The sequence below is a fragment of the Culex pipiens genome, chromosome 3 (genome assembly GCF_016801865.2).
Source record: "Culex pipiens pallens isolate TS chromosome 3, TS_CPP_V2, whole genome shotgun sequence".
NCBI classification, from domain to species: Eukaryota; Metazoa; Arthropoda; class Insecta; order Diptera; family Culicidae; genus Culex; species Culex pipiens.
This window is the reverse complement of record NC_068939.1, coordinates 89143394-89170128: the sequence shown is the minus strand read 5'-3', so window position 1 is coordinate 89170128 and position 26735 is coordinate 89143394. Positions and strand designations below refer to the sequence as shown.

General features: G+C 39.1%; 1 protein-coding gene across 6 annotated transcripts in view; it reads left to right on the top strand.

Moving 5' to 3' along the window:
- The window catches only part of LOC120423769 (uncharacterized), a 127571-nt gene that overhangs the window by 25632 nt on the left and 75204 nt on the right, over nucleotides 1–26735 (top strand). The gene's annotated exons all lie outside the window — the stretch shown is intronic.

Sequence of the window (26735 nt, the reverse complement as noted above, 5' to 3'; positions counted from 1 at the left end):
TGGGAGTCTTCACCCCAAATTTCAGCCAATTTGGTCCATCCCATCTCGAGATATCGTGGCACCCATAAATTAACTCGGTGTTTCGAGAAAAACGTTCACAAAGTTTGACAGTTCGCTTTGCGCATGGCAAAATTGTGAACTTAAATCGTCTCTAACTCAGTTCAGCATGAAATATCTTCGTGAAACTTTCAGGAGTGATTGAAAATCATCTTTTTAGTATTTTGTGAATTTTCTGTAATATGAAATTTTGTGATTTTCTACATGTATGTAACCCCTTAAGCATGCCTAAGGGAAGGGCAAAATTAATCAGGGGATGTCCATAAAAAACGGAATTTTGAAACGACTCACATTATTGCCCCACCATCTTCGGGGGTCTGTGAAAGCAAGTTCGTGTATTCGTGTATTGAAAAAAGGCCAGGACAACCTTTTCCAGTTTTGTGTGAGTTGACAGAGTTTGACTTGTTTTCAAATAAAATGATTGATTTGGTATCCACAGTGAATCAGAAAAATTGTTTTAACCAATGTTCATTGTGTAACATTTTTTTTTTTTTTTCAATTTATGACATTCGCTAACCGCCTGATTACACGTTACCTAACCTGAGTCCTCGGGATCTCGCGATATTGATTGCACTATCGTGAATAATTGCCACCCAGTGTAATACCTGCAAGTGCAAGCCACTTCCAGAAAGTGGTTGCCCTGCAGTGCAGAATAACTTTTCCTGGCAATGTTGAACTATCATTATCATCACCATTATTCTCGGCTGATCATAAAAAATCTTCCTGGCTGCTGAAAAAAGGTTTCCTCGACCGAATCACAACCACGCGCGATCACGATTTGTTTTTCGCTGCCGGGCTAAATTCGGACGTTGAACCGCGTAATCTGTTCTGGATTACATAAATTAAGCACCCAGGCAGTTCGGAGGAGGATCGTTGCCTGATCGCGTCAACGCCATTTTGTTTTTCGTTTGACGTGTCCACGCTTAGAATGGAATTCCGAGAAGTAGCCGGTCATAGAAGGAAAGTTGTACTTTACGGGATCGAAGCCGTGGCCAGCTGGCCTACGCAAAAATGGCACTGCAAACAACACCCGAGGAGTGGCACTGTCCACAGAAAGGTAAAACGGTCATCAGAGTAAAAAAACAGACCCACAAGCCGCCGCGCCAGACAATAATCAGCCTACGGCGACAATTTTGCACAAAGATATACCCGCAGCTGATGAGTAGTACCTCTAACTATACGGCTCAATCTTGTCTGCGGCAAAGAAGTGGGGATTACGGTCGCGGAGTCAACGCCGCGGAGGAATCGGACATAAATACTTGAAAGCATCAGCGTCCGTTGTCTCCCTTGGACGGTGATGCTGACCACAAATGGACCCTGACAGGCGAGAAAAAGAAAGATTAGTGTCGCCGGCGAAGGAAATCAACTGCCACTATTGTTTCGTTTGTTCGCGACGAGAGACCACGGTCAGTGCTGTTTGTAGAGTTTGTACCGGCCAGGCTTTGTGGCACAGCCGATAGGCATTTGAATATCTATTGACATTGACACTGGGTGCTTGACCAAATGGGTTAGTGAAATGGGGAAATAAGCGCGAAATTTACTTTTTCATTATTCGTCGACGTATGAAACTGAGTTTTCAAAAACTATGGAAACATAAATCTAGGACTAGGGCTAAATGCAAAAGATAGCTTGTATGTTAAAATTAAAATTTGCATTCAAATTCTATTGCCGAAACGTAATCCAGGTTTTTAAAATCATCAAAAATTGGCTAAGAAAAAAGCGTTAGAATATTAGAATATTTTTGCTAAACAATATTAAAATATCAGCTTGAAAAATATCTTTAAATTTTTAATAAAAGAGAAAATACAAAACAAAGAAAAATAGTCGTAATAGCCTATACGTTAGTTTAAATTTAACTAATGCGTTTTAAATTAAAATTAAAATAAGGCATAAGAGTGGTTCTGCATTCCTTTTTTTGGAAAATATCAAAAACCTGGACAAAAAAATACCAAATCATTTTTGCTTTTCTCACCTTACTTAGGAAAGGATATAAAATCACTCGAAAAATGAACTTTTAATTAGACCTCCTAGACCTGCCTTCATTTGTACATATCGACTCAGAATCAAATTCTGAACAAAAGTCTGTGTATTTGGCTGTATGTAGACATGTGTACCGAATCAATGTCACTGGAATATCTGGTCACTGGCTGAACCGATTTGGACCGTATTGGCCTCATTCGATTCGTCTTGGGGTCCCATGAGTCCCTATTGAAATTTATAAGATTTAGTAAAGCACATCAGAAGTTATGCTTAAAAAACTGCTGAATATAAATTTCACTATTTGCAAAAAAAGGTGGTTTTGCATGAAAATCTGCCATATTATATATTTTTAGAAAGGTTCTGAAATTACCTTTCTTGTGAATTGAGAATTTTCAAGGCAGTTAGTATCTAAAATTACAGGCAGTTTTAAAAATGGTCTGAATTTACATAACCTTAAATGGTCGGGTCTGATCGCCACGAAAAAAGCCGTGTAGAGTGATGCCATTTTCCTGAAAGGCGGTGCCTGTATAATCTTGACAAAAAGTCTATAGATAGTCTGTTTTTTAACTCATCACTTATTTTTATTAGGACCTCTTCGGTGCTGCGATCACGTTAGGGTAGATCCATAAACCATATGGACACTTTAGGGGGTTGGAATCCAGGGATCTGACACGCATGCAGTTTCCTGAAGTCCCCCCCAGAGGCGCTGTCAATATTGTTTACATATGGTTTTTGAAAAGGTCTTATGGAAGAAATAATTTTTTTTTTTCAAATTATTTTTTTGTTAGTTTTTACCTCGGTTTTAACTTTTTTTTGCATGTATATGCGAGATAATTAGATTAGATTGTGAGATAATTACAAGTGCTGCGTAAATTTTTCTACATTTAACATTTATTAGATCAATGAAACAAAGTTCTACTTGGTCATTCAAACAAAACAACACAACACACTGAACTGAACTAAAAAACTGACTAGCTTCACTTTACTTGAAACAAAATAAAATTTGTTTGATCCTTCCTGTCCGTTGTATTAAAATGAATTACGCTTTCAGAATGCTAACTCAATTTCTGTCGAAAATGCTTAAAGCCATAGCTGTAACTGAACAAAACTGAACAGTGCTGATATGCCTACATTAGGTTCTCGATGGAATTATATGCTAGGGGAACTAGTTCAAATTTGAGATTAAACATAAATCTTTCTAAAGAAAAAAAAACTGAAATAAGTTTTTATTTATTTAATTTATGTCAGATGCGCATACGACCTTTCCAAATGCTACGCGCTAAAAACTTGGTTCGATCTTGGTTCGATTTTGACTTCACTCGCTTTGTATGTGGATGACAGTCGTGTCGTAACCGTGTTGGAATCACTCTATAAATGAGAGGAAGGCACTAACCACCTAAAGGTGGATTAAGTAACGTTTTTTTATAGCAAAATGGAATTTGCAATCAAAAAGTACTTCACAATTTTTTTTTTGTTAAACTTTACCTTTTTCAAGTTATAGATACTTTTAGGTATACATTTCATCTTCGATTTGTTTTCGTTTTTTTGCATTATTTTAATAATTCTTGAAAAAACTCCACAAAAAAATATAAGACTGCTACATTTCTCAAATGTTTTATTTTTTAACATTAAAAATTAGACCAATAGTTTCCGAGATATCATCAGTTGAAAAATACAGGCCAATTAGATGAAACTCAAATCATTTTCATCGAGTTGATTTCTTTGTGAGGCTATATCTCAGAAGCTAATTGCCCGATTTTCAAAGTTCAAGTGAAAAAAAGTTGAAGAAATTTTATCAGCATTCAAAAATATTTTTCCTTGGGTGCTTTTTATTCAAGAAGTATTTTTAGAATGCAAAAAAAAATATAAGTCGAAATTGTTTACGTAAAGGTAGCTATAACTTGAAAACAGTAAATTTTATCACAATAAAAAAAACGTACTTTTAGTTTGCAAATTCGGTTCTGCTTCAAAAAATGATTTTAAATATATATTTTTCGACATTTTCCAAAAAGTCATAACTCTTAAACCATTTTGCGCACAATCCTGCACTATGGCTCAGAAGATGTATTTTTTAGTCTCTATAAAGTTGAATGAAAGAAACTCCATTTGAAACCATCGCGTTTCTAGCAAATCTCAAACCATTCAAAAGATCCATTTCAGCTCGACTAACAATGCAAACTGCAGTGTCATAAGACAGGCAGACTTCTTTTTTAGTCGAATGATATGTGCTAAAAACAACTCAAAGTCTAGCCTTATTGTCTTCCAGATGAGACGATACAGATAACATTTGAAAAACTCGAAAAAAAATACTCAGACACACAAAAAACGGAAAGTCATCACATCCAGAACACCATGTAGCATTTAATTGCGACGTTGGTTGCAATTTTAATTAGATGTTTATGCCGCTAATGCTCTCTTCCTCTGCTGGGGAAGTTGGGACGATGTGCTGTGTAAATTGAAAAACGAAAGCTTTTTTCCCGCTCAACTCTAAGAAGGCATAATCAATGGAGTGTCGGCCGCCATCGACGACGTCGTAAGGCATTTAAGAGCGGCAGGAACCTTAAGACAACAGTCAGTAGCGTGCTGATTACGATCAATAATAATCTCGAGCCACTCTTCGACCATCTGCCGACAGCATCGACAGGCAGCAGCGTCTTCTTCCATTACGGGGAGGTCGGGAAATTCTTCGAGTACCGCCGAGTACTTCCATTTCATGGGAAAAAAACAATGACCTGCACAGGCTGGATAGAATTTTGATTAAGTCTGGATCTACTGCCTCGCCGGAATGAAGCAATTCTGCACGTACCTTCTCTTTGAGCGGGAATGATTACTCGATGAATTCTGAGTTATCACTCTATAAAAGGTTCGTGCCCGTTGATAAACGTGAAGCGACTTTGACCGTAATCTTTTATCTGGCTTTTATTTTGATCAGATTTATATGCCAATAATCTCGACACTGCCATCTCACCAAACACAACAATGTAAACAACGTTGGACAAATTTTACGACCAATTCTGCCGGTAGCATCACGGATGAAGCTCATTAGCTAATCGCGCGCCCCCCCTCGTAGTCGCTTGTTCTTGCCAGATAATCTCTGTACCAGCTCGACTCTGCCTCGTGGCAAAGGCCTTTGAACTCGAACTCACGCCGGCGACTCTACAGCATCCACCACTAGCGTTGAACGAACAACGTGATGCGGCGCGCGGGGATCGAACTCGTGAAATCGATTTCGATCAGCTTTGTTTAATGAGCGATTATACCGGGCAGGTTTCGGGATGCCCACCGCAGAGACCGGTGTGGAAACCGAGAGGGAGAGACTGCTCAATTAGGCGGCCGATCTGTGCTGTGATTAGAAAGTTTGGCCGAGACGTTGACGCCCAGAATCGGGAACTTGGGGTTCTTGGAACTGTGCAGAACTGTTGTACCCGTATGGTTTGCCAACCGATGTGTTGGTGGTCGCGGAAATTTGCCAAAAGGGAACCGTTGTCAATTATCATTAAACTTGATATATGGCTGGTAAGCGCTCCACTCGGGTTTAATGTGCTTGGCTATTAGCTGTAGCTTATTTGTCTTATGTTGTGCAAAACCGTTATAATTAGGATCTTAAGATCATTATTGACATCGATAAGCTAGGCTGCCAAAAACAGTGGAACAAATTTTAGTTTTTGTGTGTTTTAAATTTAAAAAAATGGGGACACTTCGGTTGCTTAATTCTACAGCTCAGGGATGCACAATAGAATGTATTGTGTAATATGATAATTTAGAACCATTGTTCAATTGAAAAAAAAAATCAAATTGTTCGCTCAACTGCCGCAAACCTTGGCGTGGACTTGGTATCTCAAAAAACTTCGTAACTAACTTCGTATGGACTTAGAGCGTTCAATTTCCCGTCTTGGGAAAACAAATCCCGGGAATTGAGCATGAGCATGAGCATGAGAGACCACCCATGGTTGTCCTTCTCCGTTGCTGAACAGAACCGTGATATCCTTTCAGCACTACTGATCATAGGCTTCGACTATCAAGTGGTATTTCCCTTATCAACAGCATGTATGAATGCGCTGAAAAGATAAAACACCATGATTGCCAAAACAAGATCAGTTGCGAATAGGTAACAGTCATTGGTCACCAACGGCGCCCGCCATGTCAGTTTGTAGATCTCGATTTTAAGGGACGGGAATGTTAGTTAGCGCAGGTTGCTACTAGGCAGAGGCGACTCGTGCCCGAATGAAGCACCTGTTCAATGTTGAAAAATGTTTTTAAAGTTTGTTTATTCCTATGGCTTTTATTTTCACGTTTTAATATTTTTATATTATTATAATTTTCTGTATATGCAAATAATATTTTAAAATTATGATTAAGACTTTTTTGCTCTTTAAAATGTATTTATAAGACATAATCATTAGCGTGGGGAATGTGGAATAATTGGGCAATTGCTTCGCCTTCCTTATCGAAATTCAAGGGAATTTATTGAATATTGTACTGAATTTTAAAATATTCATCAGGATGTTCAGAAAAAAATACCACATACTTCAGAAAAGAAATGTGTTTGTTGGGCTTTTTTGAGCCCAACTAATTTTGAGTTAACTTGGTTACTTGAGGGCAAAGATATTTAAAAATTAAATTTGCATTCGGAAATGATTTGTTAATCTCATTTTACTTTTTACTTTCTAGAACCAGGTCGTATCGCTTTTGGTCCTATGTCAATTTATTAGAGAATTGAATTTACTCACTATCCTGCCAAAGAGAATTTCAACTGCCTGTAATGTCCTCATGTTTTCGGAATTCAATTTCCGAATAAAAAGAAGGGCTTTTGACGTAATATTGATCTGAATTCGAGATAATGAAAATATTTGTTTTTAGCATCAGTGAAAAAAAAAAAAGATTTCAGAGCAAATTCATGCTACAATATATATTCAACTAGAGTGAACCGGGACTACAGTCTGGATAAACACAGTCGTTTTTGAAGCATTTAATAGCATCAAATCATAAACGAATTTACACATTTTTCAGGACTGCATCCACTTTAAATAATAAAACCATAAAAAAGAACGATCAAAATCATGGTTGAATCTACAGCCATAATTCTTCACATGTGTCCCGATTCTCCCCAGATGACAGTGATGTTGGAAAAAGCATCCAACTTTTTTGTTTCAATTGTTTCAATTCAATCTATCAATCACACTATCTAAACTTAACATTACATCACTTTCCAGTAGAGCAGGAATCTACTAGTAACCAAGAAGAACGAAGACGTGCAACGCGCGCAGTTGAACATTCCAGTTTTAAAACGAGCCATCGCCAGTCTGCGCAAAACAGCCTGATGCCTAAAAGTGCGCCAAATATAGAGCAATATCTGTCGTGCTCTCGCGCTCTCTCATTTATTCACGCTCTCAACGTGCTGTCACCGCGCTGGCTTGTTTACCTTTTGCATGCAACTCCCTGCTGAGCTGAGTCAGCTGAGTCGGCAGGGGCCTGGGGGTGGCATTTCGCTCTCTCCCAAAAAATGCTGTCAGTTCACGCTCTCACGTTGAACCAGATTTACCAACACATCGATACCGCCGCTGCGTATGAATAGGAAGCTCTTTACATGTGTTGAAGTTTTTCTGTATGGAGATTTTATCCCCGACGTTCAGAGGGTCGGTGTTGAACGCGACGAGCATTTGCGCGTGGCCCGCAGGGCTGCTCGAATTTTTGGCTTTAGTATTGGTGGGTTGAAAAGAGTAAAGGGTGGCGGGCCAAAGCTTTTTCGGTGCATGTAGTGCTGCTGAACATAGGGCGTTGATTTTGTTAACGTGAGCTTATATTCAAACAAAAAGCTCCGCGATAATTAAATAAAAAATATCCGCTTGAATTCGGCTACCTGTTCAATGAACAGGTTGAACAGGTGGACGAATTGCCTCTGCTACTAGGGCAGCTGATTTACTCTGTGCTTACACCCCACGAGCGCCAGGAACCTGAAAACTGGTTAGAAGGATAGAGTGTTTGGTCAGGATTCATCATAGAAGATGATGATGCGACCCAAAATCATAGTGTTTGTTGAAAGGTAATATATTTTATTCTCAAGGTACACCCAAAGGAAAAATATATCTCAAAATCTGCAACAGTGGTTTTGCTGCAAAAAATGTCACATTTTATAACATTTTTTGCAGCAAGCCCGTAGATCATTTTTGCCCGCGTGTAAACATTTCTGCGATCTGCAGTTCTCACCAACACATATAATGCTGGCCCGTCCCTGAGCAACACTTCAGAGAGAAGATTATGTTGGTGCTCTTTCAATTTCATTTCATCAAGCGTCCATGGCACGGTGGTAGCGTGTCGGATCAATAACCAAGAAGTTGGTGGTTCAATCCTCGTTCTGTTAAGGTTTTTTTTGTGAAATACAATCAAAAAGCTGTCGGTAATGTCGATAATTGTCGGTAACGGGCAAAAATGTCATACCCCTATATCGCAAAAAATGCATGAGGACAGTTTTCATGCAGATTCTGATATACTTTCATGCCGCCATGTATCACAATCATGCGACCGCCGGTTGGGTGTAAACAATCCGATGCTGCGGATGAGACATTTCCCGTTTAACTGTTGTTAAATTTTAAATGAAATGGTTTAATCTTACACCCAAAGGAAAAATATATCTCAAAATCTGCAACAGTGGTTTTGCTGCAAAAAATGTCACATTTTATAACATTTTTTGCAGCAAGCCCGTAGATCATTTTTGCCCGCGTGTAAACATTTCTGCGATCTGCAGTTCTCACCAACACATATAATGCTGGCCCGTCCCTGAGCAACACTTCAGAGAGAAGATTATGTTGGTGCTCTTTCAATTTCATTTCATCAAGCGTCCATGGCACGGTGGTAGCGTGTCGGATCAATAACCAAGAAGTTGGTGGTTCAATCCTCGTTCTGTTAAGGTTTTTTTTGTGAAATACAATCAAAAAGCTGTCGGTAATGTCGATAATTGTCGGTAACGGGCAAAAATGTCATACCCCTATATCGCAAAAAATGCATGAGGACAGTTTTCATGCAGATTCTGATATACTTTCATGCCGCCATGTATCACAATCATGCGACCGCCGGTTGGGTGTAGACAGCCGGCTGTGGAAAGATAGAACCAAATAATATTTATTTATAAAATGAGGTGTTAAACGCAATGCTGCAATGATAGCGTAGTCTGATTTTCAATTATATAATCATTTGGTTCATGAATTTGTTACGGAATAGACGCGACGAACTCAACCATCAAGTGCTTTCCGATCTTCTTTCTGTTAACTAGATAAGGTATTGATTTTCGTTGCCTCTCGAGCTACGATGCTATGGAGAGGGCTTAACACACAAACAACCGACGTCGAGCCCTCCGAGCTATAGCTCCGGTCTTTTCAACACAAAAAAGACTCTCGCACCACACAACGTTCTTGATGAATCAAAATAATTTTGTTACGCGATAAACCTAACGAACTCAATCGTCAACTTGCCATCCAATCAGCGATGATGAAGAAAGGGCTTGAAGCACACAATAACTCACCGATTAATATCAATAATTTTCAAGATAAAAAAAAAACAAATCCCGGGAATTCCCGGGAAAATAATATTTCCCGTTTCCCGGGAAATTTGTAAATTTCCGGGAATTCCCGAAATTCATGCGGAAGTATACTTTATCCTTACATTTTAGAAAATTTACAAAAAAATAAAGAGAGAACCTTATTTGATTTTATTCATTTCAATCTACTATTCATATTGAACTTATCAGAAAAAAAATCAGATAATATTTATGTCTGAATCAATCACCATTGGGAATAGATCTTGCTTATTTGTTGGGCAACAAAAAGTTCTAAATTATGGAATGAAAATAAACTTTTTGCCTTCCTCACCTAACTGAGGAAAGGCTATAAAATCACTCGAAAAATGAACTTCTTAGTTCGACCTGCAAGACCTACCTTCACGAATACCTATCGACTCAGAATCAAATTCTGAGAAAATTAATGTGCGTATGTATTTCTGTCAGTCCGTGCAAAGAAAAATGTGTACCGTAAACTGGGGTGACTTTGATAGCCCGGGGTGACATTGATAGAAATTTGATTTGGCTACTAATTTTGATGCAACCAATGTAACGGTCGCATTTTTGCATATATGTTCGATAATAAGCTATCCCTTAATGCTTACATGCTCAAAATTCTCAAAAAAATTAGATATTAGTTTGACGGGCATTTGAAAAACCTATCAAAGTCTCCCCGGGCTATCAAAGTCACCCCAGATTACGGTACTCGATTATCTCCGGATTGGTAGAACCGATTTTGACCGTTTTGGGCTCATTCGGTCCCACAATATTATGAAGTTTAGAAAAGCTCTTCAAAAGCGACCTATCGTTGGATGCGTAATCGAAAGACCTATCGAATGAGTCCAAAAGATTAAAGATCTGACAACCATATCGAGTTATGAGCATATAAAGTTTTTTTTAGAAAGCATTTATAGGCTAGACTTTTTTATTTTACAAAACAAAACTATAATAATGTGAGGAAGGCATCAACCACCTTACGGTGGATTAAGTTTTTTTTAGCGAAAACTTTTGTTATATCATTTGAAGTTAAGTTATTAACACCCTCCGGCCAAGATCAAAATAAAAAAAATACAATTTAAATTGTTTTCAGCTGATTGCACTTAATTTCCCCCCTTTTTTTTTTTTGACTGTTTTTGAAAGGTGGAAGGACACAAACTTTGAAAAATATTTGCAGCAGCTCAAAAAATCTTTAAAAACAACTCCGTATCATAGGTGCCCAAAGAATGCAAACATATTTCAAAAATTCGCCTCAAATATTTGAAAACTTTGAGTTGTTTTTTCAAGTTAGATTTTTAAGATGAATTAAATGATTTTATTCATAAGCTGTAAGACTTGTTCTAGACATATTATTTGCCATTTCTAAATGTCCATTTTGGTATAAGACAAAGTATTCCGAATAAAAATACAAAAAACATACCTCATTTAGTTAACATGTTAATAAGTAATTCGTTTGACAAAATTGAGAACATTTTCATCCTATGAGCAAATAGTGTAGATATGGTGTTCCTTGTCTTTTATGACTTGAAATATGATCATTGCTACGGATACAGACATCTACACTTGCAATTCCATAATAAAAGAAAACGTATCGATAATGAGACCCTCTGATAGACACTAATGAAAACATAAAATTTACACTGCTGCTAGTTTGTGATAGCTGCCGCAGCCGTTGGGAAGCTTCTCCCGGTGTGGGAATGAAGCAAGTTCAATATAAATGCTGGGTTATCTCATTTCACCTTTCCAGTGTGCGTGTGTATACGGTCAAACTGGTTTACCTCTCTCATTCCGAGTGCTCGGCTCATCAATATCGCTTGTCAGTTCGGATCGCTGGGTGCAATAAAATATGCGGTTTAAATTGCATACCGATGCCACTTTCCGAAAACAGGATCCTTCGGGTGGCTCTGTGGAGCAGATGCATTCTGCTGGGAATCCGAGGGGTCGCTCAACTGTTTTGTGGAGCATGACAGTTCAATTTTTTAGTCAGACATCAATTATTGTCTGAACTCAACCTAATTACAATACAACAAATATATTTTTTTAAATTTTGGGTCCTGTATGTAATACCCCTCGAAATACTTTCGAAATTCGCTGCAGATGCTCCACCCAATGACCCAGAGGGTCCCTTGTCGATCGAAACGCAATTCACTTCCTGTTTTTGCTCGCACCTTTATCGCACGCACAGACAGAAAATCATTAACAGTAGGAATAAATTAATCCTAATATGGGTGGACGCATTACATAAAGTCCCCCAAGTGGCCTAACCGGCTTCTCATTTCCAGATTTGTGGTGCACCGTCAGAGCATCATCATGTTGCAAAGTTGGATAATGTTGTTACCTGGTTACTACTGCTACTACTATGTGGAGATTCTCCCGGGGGAGTTGCCCCCCTCGGAAGACTTGGTGTACGGGATTTGGAAGGAAAACGGGATTCCTCGGGACAGGTTCGTCGTGAGAAACTCTTGAAATGTTTGTTCGAGTATGTTAAAATGTAGGACACATCTAATCAGCTGTACTATTATAGTGTGCTTGCTGAATTTAATTTATATTTTATTTTATAAAGGACAAAAGTTATGTCAAGAGGAGCTGCAAAATTTGGTTTGGCATGGTTTTGTAAGAATGACTTAACATTACATACCAAAGCAGTTTCAGGTCAGTGAAACATCGGTCTAACAAAAGCATCTGATTTGAACAAACTATGATTTGGATGTCAGTGCCAGATGGAGATTTATCAACTTACAGAATATGGTAGTTGAATTTAAACAGGTGTGAACAATAAGTGGGAAATAGTAGGAACTACATGCCCACAAGGTGTATTCAAATATTTGAAAGGCCCATCGTAGTGCAAATCTTGCGCAGTCATTCTTTTTGAAAAGCTGTTCGTCATAAGCTGAATTCACCGTTCCAAAAAGCATGGGATCTGCTTTAAACCAAATTACAATTCGTTTAGGGTCACTGCATTACAAACCATTTGTTCTTCTTCAAACAGTTACTGCTCAAATGGGACGAACGGACTCAATATGTTTAAGTTTTTCATAATATCCTAAAGATAATTCCTCAACGTGATAAAAAGTTTGAACTAACAGGCTCTCGTTACAACAATTAGGCATCACCAACTGCTGCATGTATCTTTTGATTCTGAGTCAATATGTATGCTTGAAGATGGGTCTAGGAAGCATAATTAAAAGATCATTTTTCGAGTGGAAGAAATCTCAGAAATTTGGATTAAAGACAAAAAACTGATACAATTTAAAACTCTTAACATTTTTTAAATTTGTGATTTATTGTTTCTCGCTAATGACCTTCATAAGCATTGCTGCCCTCGTTACTAACCCGTCTTCTTCAATTATCTCGTTAATTTGCTACCTGTGCTCTCTTCCAGTGAGCATTTTCTTCCCCTCTTCGGTCACACCTCAACGACTAGTACTGACTAACCAGAAAAACGATGCATCAGCAAGCTCGTAAGATGATACCCCCAGCACGGAAGCCCGCCACGCCAGCATCTTCATCAGCCGCGATAAAAAGATTTTCCCAAGACCTTGACGACCCGCGCCACGCGGTAGGATCGAGGAAGCACCGAGATACCTTATCAAATTCTCGTGAACCTGAACCTCACCGCCGACCGCCGCCACCGTCGCATCCACGACAAGGTCCAGAATGTTAATTGAGCATGATGGGCCTCCGGCGAAGAGAAAAGGCCGTCGCGTCAAAAACTTCGAAATGACTTTTGCGCCAGCATCACACAGTCTCACTCTTTCGGCGTCAGTCAGTAGATTTATGCCCAGAGTTGAGAAACTGGGTAAAGGTGACTTGCTTCGTCGCGGGGCTGGACGACCTCGGACAAAATCTGAGTCGAGAGAAGTGAACGGCTATATTGGAGTCGTGCCCTCTATAAAAGTTGAGCACGATTAAGTCGCTCGAAAATGCTAGCTCAGTTAGTCAATGCTTGACTTTTTGCAAGCTCAATTGTAGACTTTTTCTCAATACTTTGAGATTTTCAAAAGGTCGTTTCACAAAGCATTTGGCGCCAGATTCCTGATCTAGCTAGACAAAAGAAACTTCTGAATAGGTCACACGCCCTGACTGTTCTCGAGGTTCAGTGAACGTTACACTTTTGTTGAGTGATTAATCTTTTTCAGATCGATAGTGGTGCGAGCTAGACAGGGTTACTTTACCAAGAAAGGAGAATGGGCGGATTTGGTCCAAGGATGTACACGAACGGGAGAAACTTTATTCGAAGATTTTGAAAATGGATCCTACCCAGACTGCTTCAGTTAGTATGGAAGGCATTGTTGTAACAACTCATTGAGATGTTCTGGGTCGTCCAAGAACTCCTTGGAGTTATGACCGGTGGATCTATCGCCATAACAAGCAAGAGGTTAGTGATTTTTGACCACTGATCATAACCGCATAGCTTCAGTGAGTATGGTAGACTACTTTGTTAATGTTTTGAAATGTCCAGGATCATCCTAGGACTCCCTGTAGTTAAGATCTGTGGGTTTACTACCGTAACTCGCAAGATGTCGACCGGTATTGCCCACTGATCATACCCGCATAGCTTCAGAGTAGGTTAGACTACTTTGAAAATGACTTGGGCTGTCTTGGATCACCTAACGACTCCCTGGAGTTATGATCTGTGGCTGTTAACTCCAGTGAGTCCTGTGATGACCCAAGGCTTCCCAACACATTAAAAAAAGCAGTCTACCATACTGACTGAAGCTATGCGGGTATGATAAAAAGTGAATAGAAATAGGATACTTATCTTGACATGACGTTCCTAAAACTTCGAACTGATTTCATATGCTAAACACTTCTTAATTGCCAGTTTACAAAAACAATCATTCATGTAAAATGCAACATTATAAAACCCTTAATGTCGTCAGTAGCTGCGAGCTTAAATGGCATAATTTTCCTAAAACGAATATAAAACTCCACTTATGCCCAATTTGTTTGCTTCTGAAGAAGCAATCAATATTATGGCCGGTCAGCTTTATGGGGCTCTGTCCCACCTATAGGATTTTGCGGAGGCATATTCATCTTACAGAAATGCCCGCGGGCTCCACACCGTCCGTTGCTGGTGGGAATCTTCGGCACAACCAGACCTCCCCGTAACCCAATCGGGCAAATGGGCACTCGCGGTTGACCATATTCAACCGGCATGAAAACAATAAAATAAATCATATGCGAGCAAACATACATATTTATTATCGTCGAGCTATTTTCATGGCCCCAATCCCGGACGGCGACGACGGCGATCTTGGAACCACCTCTGGTCGTCGTTTGCGATTTTCCCGACTGGGCCGCGCGATCGTGATGTTATCATTTCCCGCTCGCAGTTTGCAACGAATATGGCTCACTAGGGTGTAATATGGTTGTATGAAAAAAAAAAAAAAAATTGTCCAAATCTAATGAGCACAGCAACTTTTTAGTTCCTTTTGGGGTCCTAAACAACTCCCCAAAGTTTGGGACCGATTGGTCTAGTCCTCACTTTGCGCAAAGCGATTCAATTTTCTATGGGAATTTGTATGGGGAAAACCATTTTTTTGGATTTTGATATTTACAAATTCACGCATCACGCTGTACTTAAACCGGATTCATATTCGAATACTCTAAAAGATGCTCTACAACTTTCCCGAGGAGAGTATGGTGCTAACTTGCTCCTATAAAAAGATACAGCGTGTTCAATACTCGTCTAAAACGTGTTTTTTTTTCTCGAAAATCACGTTTTAGACGAGTTTTGAGGACGCTGTATCTTCTTTCAGGGGCAAGTTAGCACCATACTCTCTTCGAGAAAGTTGTAGAGCACCTTCCAAAGCATCCGAATATGAATCCGGTTTTGGTTCAGCGTGACACTTGGATTTTTTAAATATTCAAATTCAAAAAAATGATTTTTCTCATACAAATTTATATGGAAAATTGAATCGCTTTGCGCAAAGTGCGGACTAAACCAATCATTCCCAACTTTGGGGAGTTGTTTAGGACCCCAAAAGGAACTGAAAAAATGCTGGGCTGGAAAATCGATTTTGATATTACACCCTAATGGCTCACGGTTGTTTGATATACCACAAGGCGCTTCCCCACCGGGACAACTGGGACAGGGGCGGTGGTCAGGCAGACGCATGTGACCAATTAAGGGAAAAGGGCCACCGCCTTTGGTCAGTACGGAGGACCAAGGCTTCTATTGTGGGGCGCAGAATCGAACGTCACGAATTCATTAGCATTCAATTACTGGGGGAAATAAAGTTTGGAGAGCCGCGGAAGGGCTCGATCGTCCCCGTCTGCTAAACTCTATGAAGTTTTCTAAACGCAGATTTTACGATGCGTTACGTTGACCGGCATAAGTTAAGACATAAAATGTGGTACAGTGTACCAAAGCCCAGTACTATTTTAATCCTATTAGAAGAGTCGACAGTGTACAATAGTTTGTTGTAAGGATAATCAAATTTATTTTCATGAAAATGTCATGAATTAAAATTTGATTTTATGATTTAACCCAAATTTAACCCATATTGCAGAGCAGATCAAAGTATTGCGCACGGATCAAATGTGTCTGCGAACGAGGAAATCAAAACTTTTAAAATATAGTGCCAACAAATTGCTATAATGTATTGCCGGGACCAGTGGTGTAGGGGTAAGCGTGGTTGCCTCTCACCCAGTCGGCCTGGGTTCGATCCCAGAAGGTCCCGGTGGCATTTTTCGAGACGAGATTTGGCTGATCACGCCTTCCGTCGGACGGGGAAGTAAATATTGGCCCCGGTCTAACCTAGAGGTTAGGTCGTTAGCTCAGTCCAGGTGTAGGAGTCGTATCCCTGAGTCCTGCCTCGGTAGAGTCGCTGGGTAGGCAGTTGGACTCACAATCCAAAGATCGTCAGTTCGAATCCCGGGGTGGATGAAAGCTAAGGCGTAAAAAGAGGTTTGCAATTAAAAAAACGAAGTTGACTTTATAGCTGTCGGCCATCATTGCTAGTAGCAACCACTGGTGTCTTCCTTTTTATCTACAAGGCCGCCCTGGGCTCCTAAGTGTATGAAAGTAGGGCACGGAGCGACGGCGCCGAATACCCATATTTACACAAAGAATTTTAGAGCGCCCGCCGCGGGATTGCAATTGCCTCAACAATTAAGCCTTCGAACACCACAGTAGGAATCTCGCAATCGAGAATGCCAAGGCATTGCTGTAGAGCGAATAATTTGTTTTTGATTTATTCTAGATTTCGACGGGGGTCCAATTTTGTGATCTAAAAAAATTCCATTCGACTAATAGAAGTAAATAATTTTTTGTTACTTAAACATTAGTTTTCAGGCAATTTATACCGTAGACAAAACGATCTGACTGTAAGGATCCCATTCAAAGTTTCTTCAACCGCCTGTAACAGACTATCACATCTGCGCTCATGATTTATGTTGATTGCACATAAATAATGATTAATGCATTGGACTGAATATCTGGACAGCATCGGTATCGTATACTGAATTTTTACGATTGTCAATCGGGCAACCGCCCCCTCTCCCAAATTGGATGCTTCAATAGCAGCATTGGGAAGGAAGTGGGTCCAACTGGATTCACTCCACTTTGTTGCATAATTTCTGTAATTAGTTGACCTACAAAACGGTCAGCCCCAACGTCAATGAACGGCGAAGCAAAGAGCAAAAATGTAATGCACCATAAATAGCGCAAAATGCAGCAACTAAAAAAAAGAGAGGCAAAAAAAACCTAGTGCCTTAAATTTTATTCCGGTTATTACGATTAATGCACCACTCGAGTATTTAAGGCGCGCTCGCCAAGCCCAAGCCCGCGTGGTTTCCCTCCCCACGTTTCATCGCCGCCAAAGTGGAGTCATGGCCAAGGCACAAACGGCGGAGTGGATTGCGCACGCGATTTATGCTCGATGAGAAGCGGCACTTTTGCAAAGGCATAATTTTTATGGTTTGCGACTTTGCCGCTGCTGCTGCCGTCATTCGTGGAGACCTCCCACGCAGCGTCGGTGGTCAACGCCCGGCTCGGAGAGGTCCAGATTACGGCATAGCACGGAACATACTTGAAACTTAAACTTTGTGAAACTATCGTATCTTTAAAAAATGATTTTAAGGTTTATTTTTTATTTACTGTCAATCCGGTGACATTTGGTCTGGGATGAGATTAGGTCAAAGTGATTTTTTAAGGATTCTGAAATTTGTCAGGTTTTTCTCAATTAAACTTAATTCTGTTTATAGAATTTGCTGAAAAAATCTCGTTCCTAGAAACAAATCTCGTGACTTTGGTAGATGCCTTAAGTTAGACATCTACGGTAGAGTTCATCAAATTCGACCATATTTTGAGAAAATGTTGGTAAACAATCAAAGAACAATCGATTCGATATAATTTTAATTGTTTTTGTTATTTAGAAATTACGAGAAGTGCACAATTTTTTAACCCATAGACACCCCCACTGAGGGTAGGTGGATATAAAATTTCGAATCATATTTAATATCAATATTAATATAATTATTTCATCACACAAATCCAATTGAATTAAATATATCAATCAAAAAAATCAAATCAAATTGATCAAAAGTGCAGTGCTTCTTGGGACGCGCAGTCCTGTTTTTTCGTGATAATTTTCGTCTCTTTTGTGTCCCTCTTTGTGTGCATGGGGTGATTGGGCATAATAATTGAATAATGCCATCAAAAGTGCAGTGCTTCTGGGGACGCGCAGTCCTGTTTTTTCGTGATAATTTTCGTCTCTTTTGTGTCGCTCTTTGTGTGCATGGGGTGATTGGGCATAATAATTGAATAATGCCATCAAAAGTGCAGTGCTTCTGGGGACGCGCAGTCCTGTTTTTTCGTGATAATTTTCGTCTCTTTTGTGTCGCTCTTTGTGTGCATGGGGTGATTGGGCATAATAATTGAATAATGCCATCAAAAGTGCAGTGCTTCTTGGGACGCGCAGTCCTGTTTTTTCGTGATAATTTTCGTCTCTTTTGTGTCGCTATTTGTTTACATGGAGTGACTGATTTTATGTGATTAGGTTTTAGGTGATTGGGTTTTATTTTTTAATGTTATCTTCTTTCTCTTCATTTCCTCAGTTTGAATTGCGATGCCTTTCCGTCGGGTCGTGTTTTTTTTTCGCGTTCGTCGTCGGTGTGTTTTTCGTTTTTTTTTTTCGCGTGCGTGTTTGTGTGTAAAGATGCGGCTGGCTCTGGTTGTCATCGATGACAATTGAGCCAGTCTAATTTGCGATGCCTTTCGGTCGGGTCGCAGGGTTTTTTCGCGTTCGTCGTCGGCGTGCAATAACAACAAAACCTTATCATACCATTTCAGCTCGATAAACATCATAACTCGTCGTTCGCTTCGTTAATCAGTACCCCACTAAACATGAATCATGTAAAACTCGTAAAAACATTTCAATTAAAAAGTCAGACTGTTAAATCCTTCATCATGTAATTACCAACAACTTTGGTTCTATCTTTCCACAGCCGGCTGTCTAAGATTAAACCTTTTCAATTAAAAGTTAACAGCCGATAAACGGGAAATGTCTCATCCGCAGAATCCGATTGTTTGCCTTGAGAATAAAATATAATACCTTTCAACAAACACTATGATTTTGGGTCGCATCATCATCTTCTATGATGAATCCTGACCAAACACCCTATCCTACTAACAAATTTTCAGGTTCCTGGCGCTTGTGGGGTGTAAGCACAGAGTAAATCAGCTGCCCTAGTAGCAACCTGCGCTAACTAACATTCCCGTCCCTTAAAATCGAGGTCTACAAACTGACATGGCGGGCGCCGTTGGTGGCCAATGACTGTTACCTATTCGCAACTGATCTAGCTTTAGCAATCATGGTGTTTTATCTTTTCAGCGCATTCATACATGCTGTTGATAAGGGAAACACCACTAGATCGTCGAAGCATATAATCAGTAGTGCTGAAAGGATATTACGGTTCTGTTCAGCAACGGAGGGGCAACCATGGGTGATCTCTCATGCTCATGCTCATGCTCATGCTCAATCAAAAAAATCAAATCCAATTATTCGCTCTACAGCATTGCCTTGGCGTTCTCGATTACGAGATTCCTACTCGAAACTAGGTGTTCGAAGGCTTGATTGTTGAGGCAATTGCAAACCTCTTTTTACACCTTAGCTTCCATCCATCCCGGGATTCGAACTGACGACCTTTGGATTGTTAGTCCAACTGCACAGCAAAAAATCCGATGGTAAAATCGCATGCAAAAGCATGCACATCACCTTCGTCAAAAAAGACACTTAATATTACACGCTGCATGTACAATTTTGTAAAAACAAAAAAAAATTGCAACCGACGGGACTCAAACCCAGCACCTACAGTAAGGACTGGCGCCTTAGCCCGCTCGGCCATCAGACCGATGAAGAATTCAAAGGATAAACGCATATATAAGCTTGATATTTCGGTCAAGTAGGTTTCCCATACTGATGGGCTACATATTTCAGGGTGTAATATTACAAAGAATTTCATAAAATAATGCAAAATTTATTTTACACCCAGGCCTTTTACATGCAGCTGAATTACTACTTTATTTGCTGTGTGCCTACCAGCGACTCCACCGATACAGGACCCAGGAAGACGACTCCTACACCTGGACTGAGCTATCGACCTAACCTCTAAGTTAGACCGGGACCAACATTTACTTCCCTGTCCGACGGAAGGCGTGATCAGACAAATCTCGTCTCAAAATTTGCCACCGGGACCTTCTGGGATCGAACCCAGGCTTATAAAAAAAAACTAACTTAATCCACCTATGTGGTTGATGCCTTCCTCACTTTTTACCCACAATGGGTAATATGAGTGGTTTGGACACATACTTCAGCTATTTTTTTAGATCCAGAAAAATAAGTACACAGATATAACTTAAGTGGTCATAACTCGAGACAGGGTTGCCAGATCTTCAATGTTGTGGACTCGTTGGAAAGGTCTTTCAAATACCTAACCAACGATGGGTCGGATGATGGTTCCGGACATCGTTTACATACAATTAAGTGAGATCCGGCTTCAAAAAAGTACATAAATATCCCTTAAGTGGTCATAACTCGAGACAGGGTTGCCAGATTTTCAATGTTTTGGACTCGTTGGAAAGGTCTCTCGATTACCTAACCAACGATGGATCGAATGATGAGTTGAAAAATGCATTTCACACCAGTCCAGTTGTTTCGCTATCATCAGTTTCCAAAAAACTTTCAGTTTTGACGGAACATATTTTTCGCGACTTTTTTTTGCGGTGCTGTGCATCGGAATTTAATAAAAAATCAAAATATTTTTTAAAAACTCCAAAATATGCAAAAAAAAGGCAAAAATGCATTTCAGATTGTTTTTAGTTGATTAGACTACTTTCAATAAAATTTTGAAGTTTTTTGAAAATTTTTGGTTTTGCCCCCTTATTTTTCGGACCAATTTTAAAGGCGACATACACTTTGCAAAATATTTGCAACGGCCTTAATATAGAAACGTCAACTAACCGTAGATTTTGAATCATTCCGATTTTTACGTCAAGTTAGTAATTTACTTACTTTTCCATTGTAGAAGATCAGATTCCGTTGATTCAAATCCCTACGCTAAGTACAATTTTGTAAGATATGTGATTGTAGATAGGCAATTAGGGGGGTTGGGTTCAAATTCTAGAAAACAATTCTCACATGCTGATATATGGAGTACCTAATTTTATATATTTTTTATGATAAAACTGATGAACTGATGAACAGCTGTAATTCAGAAACCGACTTCGTAGACTTCCTAGTCGCATTGAATGTCAAAAATATCGTTTACATTTCATTTAAGGTGTCACTCCTTTCACAATATAAAGCGAACAGTTTCACGGAGAAGTTCACTTCAGTAGCTTTTCGTGCCGAGAAAGGAATTCAAATCCGTTGTTGCTTTGTATACAGTAGCACCTGTGAGCATCGATCATCCGCGATGGATCAATTTGGGCAAACATTATTCATCTCCAAACAAAAACCTTCCAGATCTTACAGTTAGTAACCGTGTATAGCAAATTAGGCCCGGAATATTTCCGCAAACAATCGGCTTGGACTAGATTTTGGGGGTCTCTCCGGGTCAGTTGGTCAAAGTCGGTCAGTGGCAAAGTTCGGAAGGGATCCCAAGGGGGGCTCTTTCACCTGTCCGATCGTCTTCCTCCGCCAGAAATGGGCATCATTATTGTCAATTAATTCACCCAGTTAGATGGGCCTACTTGCTGCATGAATCATGATGTTTTATGATGCGTTGCGTGAGTGAGCAAATGATTGAGAATGAATACGAGAAAAAAAGAATTGTTTCGAGCACTAGCAGAGCTACGAGCAGCATGAAAACATAAATCCAAGAAGAGAGGGGCTCCTGGAAGGGGCTCATTTGCGTCGATTATATAAGTTCAAACAGCACCCGTTGATGAAAGATGATGATGGTTAGCCGGTTAGTGTGTTTGAATAAGCACAAAATATAGGTGAACACGTGAGAAACGCCATGACTCCAGCAGCGTGGGTAAAAGAAGCGGTCCGCGGCGGTAGTTTAGCGTGAGTCGATTTTGATTGGCCTCTCAAGAAAACACTTCACGTACGAGAGGTACGTACACGGTGAATCGCGCAATATGGCCAAATCACTACTGGATCAAGTTGAACCCTGTGTGTGAAAAGAGGCTAAACCAAAGCGAACCGTTATTCGCAAAAGTACTGCCACACATGTGTTGGACCCAAGCCCGCAGGAACCTTCGGCCGGCCGTCATCGATTCCGAGATCCGTCCTCGTCGTGACTTGTTGTTTTGCCAAAGTATCAAGAATCTGACAGAATTTATTTACTGCGAGGACAAACTCGTAAAACCGAATGAATGCTGCTAGTGTAGAGGAGTTGTTTGTTTGGAGTCATCAGCGATAGCCGTGCATGACTTGAATTATAAATTTGTTCTTGTGGCCGGATTGGATTGCAGCCAGCAGCGTGCGACTACAGCTCGTTGTGGGAAGTTCAGGTTGGGAACTGTGTGCTTGTGATGTAATAAAGTCTATTTCATTGAACACATTGAATGTTATAGGGTTTTCTAGTAGGCTTTGCTTATTGTTTTGCTGGTTTTTTTTATATAAATGTGTTTAATTCAAATAAAATATAATCAATTCTTTGCAAATAACACAAATCAACAAATAGTCTTGTCCCAATACGCAGTAGATAGTAGATAGTGGATATTTTCTGGTGATTCGAATTCAGCGAAACACTTTTGAAACATTTTGTATTTGAAATTTTAGCTTACTCAATTTTCTTCTCCAATTTTTCTTTCTCACCTACTAGTTTTGTCCTGTCCACCTACTGCCTGGAACCTGCATCCGATCTATCGATGGATAGTGATTAAAATACCTTCAAATTGAGCCTAGAAACTTGAAGATCTAGCAACCCTGCCTCTAGTTATGACCACTTAAATGATATGTATTAATGTACTTCTGGGACATCAAATTTCCGCGAATACCCTGGACACTGTTTGCCATGATTATAGCGCCACAACTCGCTTCTACTTAATATTTAAAAAAACTTTCTGTATTCCAATCCAATGGAAATACCGGCAATTATCTTGCTGAACTTTTGATGATAAATATAATGTTCGCAAGATTTGTTGAAAAACTTCTTCAAAACATAAAAAAAAATTGATGTATCAATTTCAAGCAAACGAATCCCATGCTATATTTCTTTATAGAGGATGAATTTTATACAAGTGTTCATTACCTACAGCAAATAAAACATCTTCACACTCTCTTTAACTGGGCGGTGACTTAGTTCCTCTTTAACTCCCTATGTCGTGTTATCAACTACAGTAGGGGAGAGTGGGGAGACTTGATCCCCTTTTTTTGTATCGCACATAACTCTGTCAATTTATCACAAAACTATAAACTTTTTGCATGAATTGAAAGCTTAAACATTCATCTATGTTTGGCTTATAAGGGTATTTCATCAGATGATCTCTTCGAATCATGCCAAGCGTTTAAAAAAAATATTTTAAACCGGCATTTTAAAAATGTTAGGGGTAACTTGATCCCCCTTTCAACATTTTGAAGAAATCTTAAGCGAAATGTTTCTTATTCATCCAAACTTTTAATTTTCTGTAAGTTACAGCAATTTAACATAAAACCTGTACGTTTGTGTTCAAAATATATCAAGTTTAGTATGTAAAATATTTGAAAACTTAAAATATTACTTTTTAGACCAAAATTAAGCATGTTTACAAAAGCTGGAAATTTTTGTTTACAAAACTTATGAAAAAAGGTTCAAACTGCAGTTAGTTATGTACAACTATACTAAAGGAAACTATGTATGAAAACCCAGCCCAATTAATTAATCTTGAGGCTGATTCCAGTGACTGTAAAAATGCAGGGATCAAGTCTCCCTAAACGCACTTTTTTAAACAATTGATTGTAAAAATAGTATGACGATAAATTTAACATCAAATGCGTAAGGGTTTTGGAGTTGATAAGTTTATCAAACAATTCATGTATAAAAAATATTTTTTTGAATAATTTTTGAGTGTTTTCTATACATACTAAAACAAAGAAAAAAGATCTCTTGGAAGTTTTTGGCAGCTCGTTTTAGAAAAATGTGTGTAACTTAATCTAAACATTTTTTCAATTTTTTTCTTTGTTTTCTACAATGAGTTTTAGTTAATTTTGCACAACTCACTAGAACAAAGCTAATTGTTTTACCCACATGCTGATGAGATACAGGCTTGGGATCAAGTGTCCCCGGGGATCAAGTCTCCCCACTCTCCCCTACATGTTCGGTAACTGGATTGAGGACTTCAGCCAAGTTGTCTGTAGCTGATCGAAAATAACGGCTAGGGTGTATTTTTAAAGAATCTTGCAACAGCCCAGTCAAACCTCGCCCCTGTTAACGAGTATGTACTGTAAAAGTGCACACGGTGTCAGCCGACACCGTGAATGGTTTCCATTTTTCGCACTCCAATGCTTTTCGTTTTCATTATTTACAGTCGATAAAATCTAGTAATTAGAACCTCGCCTAGACACATTCTTCCAGCGACGACCGATCCTCAGACCAGACTCAAGTTCAGCACGCAGCATTGCCAATGGGTTGTTTCGCGGTTTTGCGCATAAAAGTCAGATTCCCCGCATGGTTGCTCGGCGAATCGCTACGATGCGTTCTGTGTCCCATGCGTCGATGTGCGTTTCCACGTAATTGTGCGGAGAAATCTCTGCAATTCGCTCTGGCTCCAGAGCATTGCTCGGTGCAGTCGAACGAGAAGCCATAATTGCCAGAGATGTTCTTGAACTTGTTATTATAAGTTTCTAATTACCATGCTCATATTTTCTTTTCGTTTTATTTCTCTGTTGTTTCAGGTAAGCGGACAACTTACGGTTGGATTGGACGACAAAATCTGGAGCAACACGAGAAAAGGGCGGATAAGCATATTGAAAGCTAGAACTATTTTGAAAATTCCGAGCCAACAGATAACTTTTCCACAAAACTCGATGTGTTAAATAATAGCTGGCCTTCCCAGCAACCTTCTAACGGTGCGGGTTTTGTTAAAAAGTTACCTGTTGGCTCGGAATTTGCAAAATAGTTCTAGCTGTCAAAATGCTTATGCGCCCTTTTCAAATGTTGCACCAGAAATTATGTGGAATGCTATTGATAGACCAACAAAATGAAAGGTTAGATGGACTTAAGTGTTTCTGGTTAAGTTATAATTTTTATTATTAAATGGTTAAGATTTTTCGAAGAATTGTAGTTTTATCATTAACATATTAAAAGAAATGACAAAAACAATAAGACAGCTGAGTGTTTCAAAATGCAGCTTAGCTTTTTTTTAAATAAAAATCAAGAGTTTTTTTTAATGTCCTATGAGCTATGGGATAGCGCTTTATACACCCACAGTCAAAAACCGAGTGGATAGTCCTTTGGAATTGAAACGAGAGGAAAGTATTATTTTGCTAGACCTCTCGAGCTTACAACAACAACAAGTTGTAATGGCCTATCTACAATCACTTAGCTTAGAAAATTTCACTTAGCTTAGGAATTTGAATCAATGGAAATGAAGCCGAGCTTCTACAATGGAAAAGTAATCAAATTAGAAACTGTCGTATGGTTTGAAAAATTTCAAAATCTACGGTAAGTTGACGTTTCAATATCAAAGGTAAACAAACAACTGCATAGCAACGTATATCAGCCCAGCAAAATTTCTAAGTTGATTGTGGATGACGGCCGTAAGTTGCGTACTTTCCTAAGTAACTACTTTACTTAGATGTTCTAAGCTAAGTGATTGTAGATAGCCCATAATGATCGTCACTAATTTAATTTAAGAGCGAGTCCACGAGCAAAGCATACCCATCTCGCATCGACCTCACCAATCTGCCTGAAATTTTCAGGGGTTGCTTGTACATATAAAACTAGCATCTGGCCAAAATATGAGCACTCTAGGTCAACGGGAAGTGGGGCAAATCGGGACACAAAGTTTGAAGGTTCAAAAACGTCAAAAATCTTTAAAATGCTTTAACTTAGGCAAAATTCAATTTAATTTCAAAACTCAAAATGCATCTGAAAGGGCTTAAAAAATGCTACAAAATGCAGGGAGAAGCATCCCAATTGGTTAAATCTGAAGGGAGTTATTGGCATTTTAGTGAAAAAATAGTATAATTTTCAAACTCAAATAAAAAAGTGTTCCATCCAGATATCAACTCGGTTCGACCTACAGCTTGTAGGGGACATCTGGGACTACCATCTGAGACTGAGAACGCTTTGGGTAAGGCAGTTTAACATACTAAATAGACACTTTTACTTTTAGTGAATATTTTGGTTGTCAATTTTTGCTCGGGAAACCCCTTAGATCCCATTTTCTGGTGATAATTTTATCATATTCGTGTTCCTGAGACAATTTCACAATAGAAACATGCATAAAAATGTAACCCTTTAAAAATGAAAGTTAAAAAAAATTAAGAAGCTGCTTTTTTTCTGGTGTCATCTAGTATCCTTGGAAACGAACCTGATTTTCAATAAATGAGAATCGAAGATTTTTTTTTAACTTTCATTTTTTAAAGGGTTAAAATGGATGAAAATAAACATTTTTATGCATGTTTCTATTGTGAAATTGTCTCAGGAACACGAATATGATAAAATTATCACCAGAAAATGGGATCTAAGGGGTTTCCCGAGCAAAAAT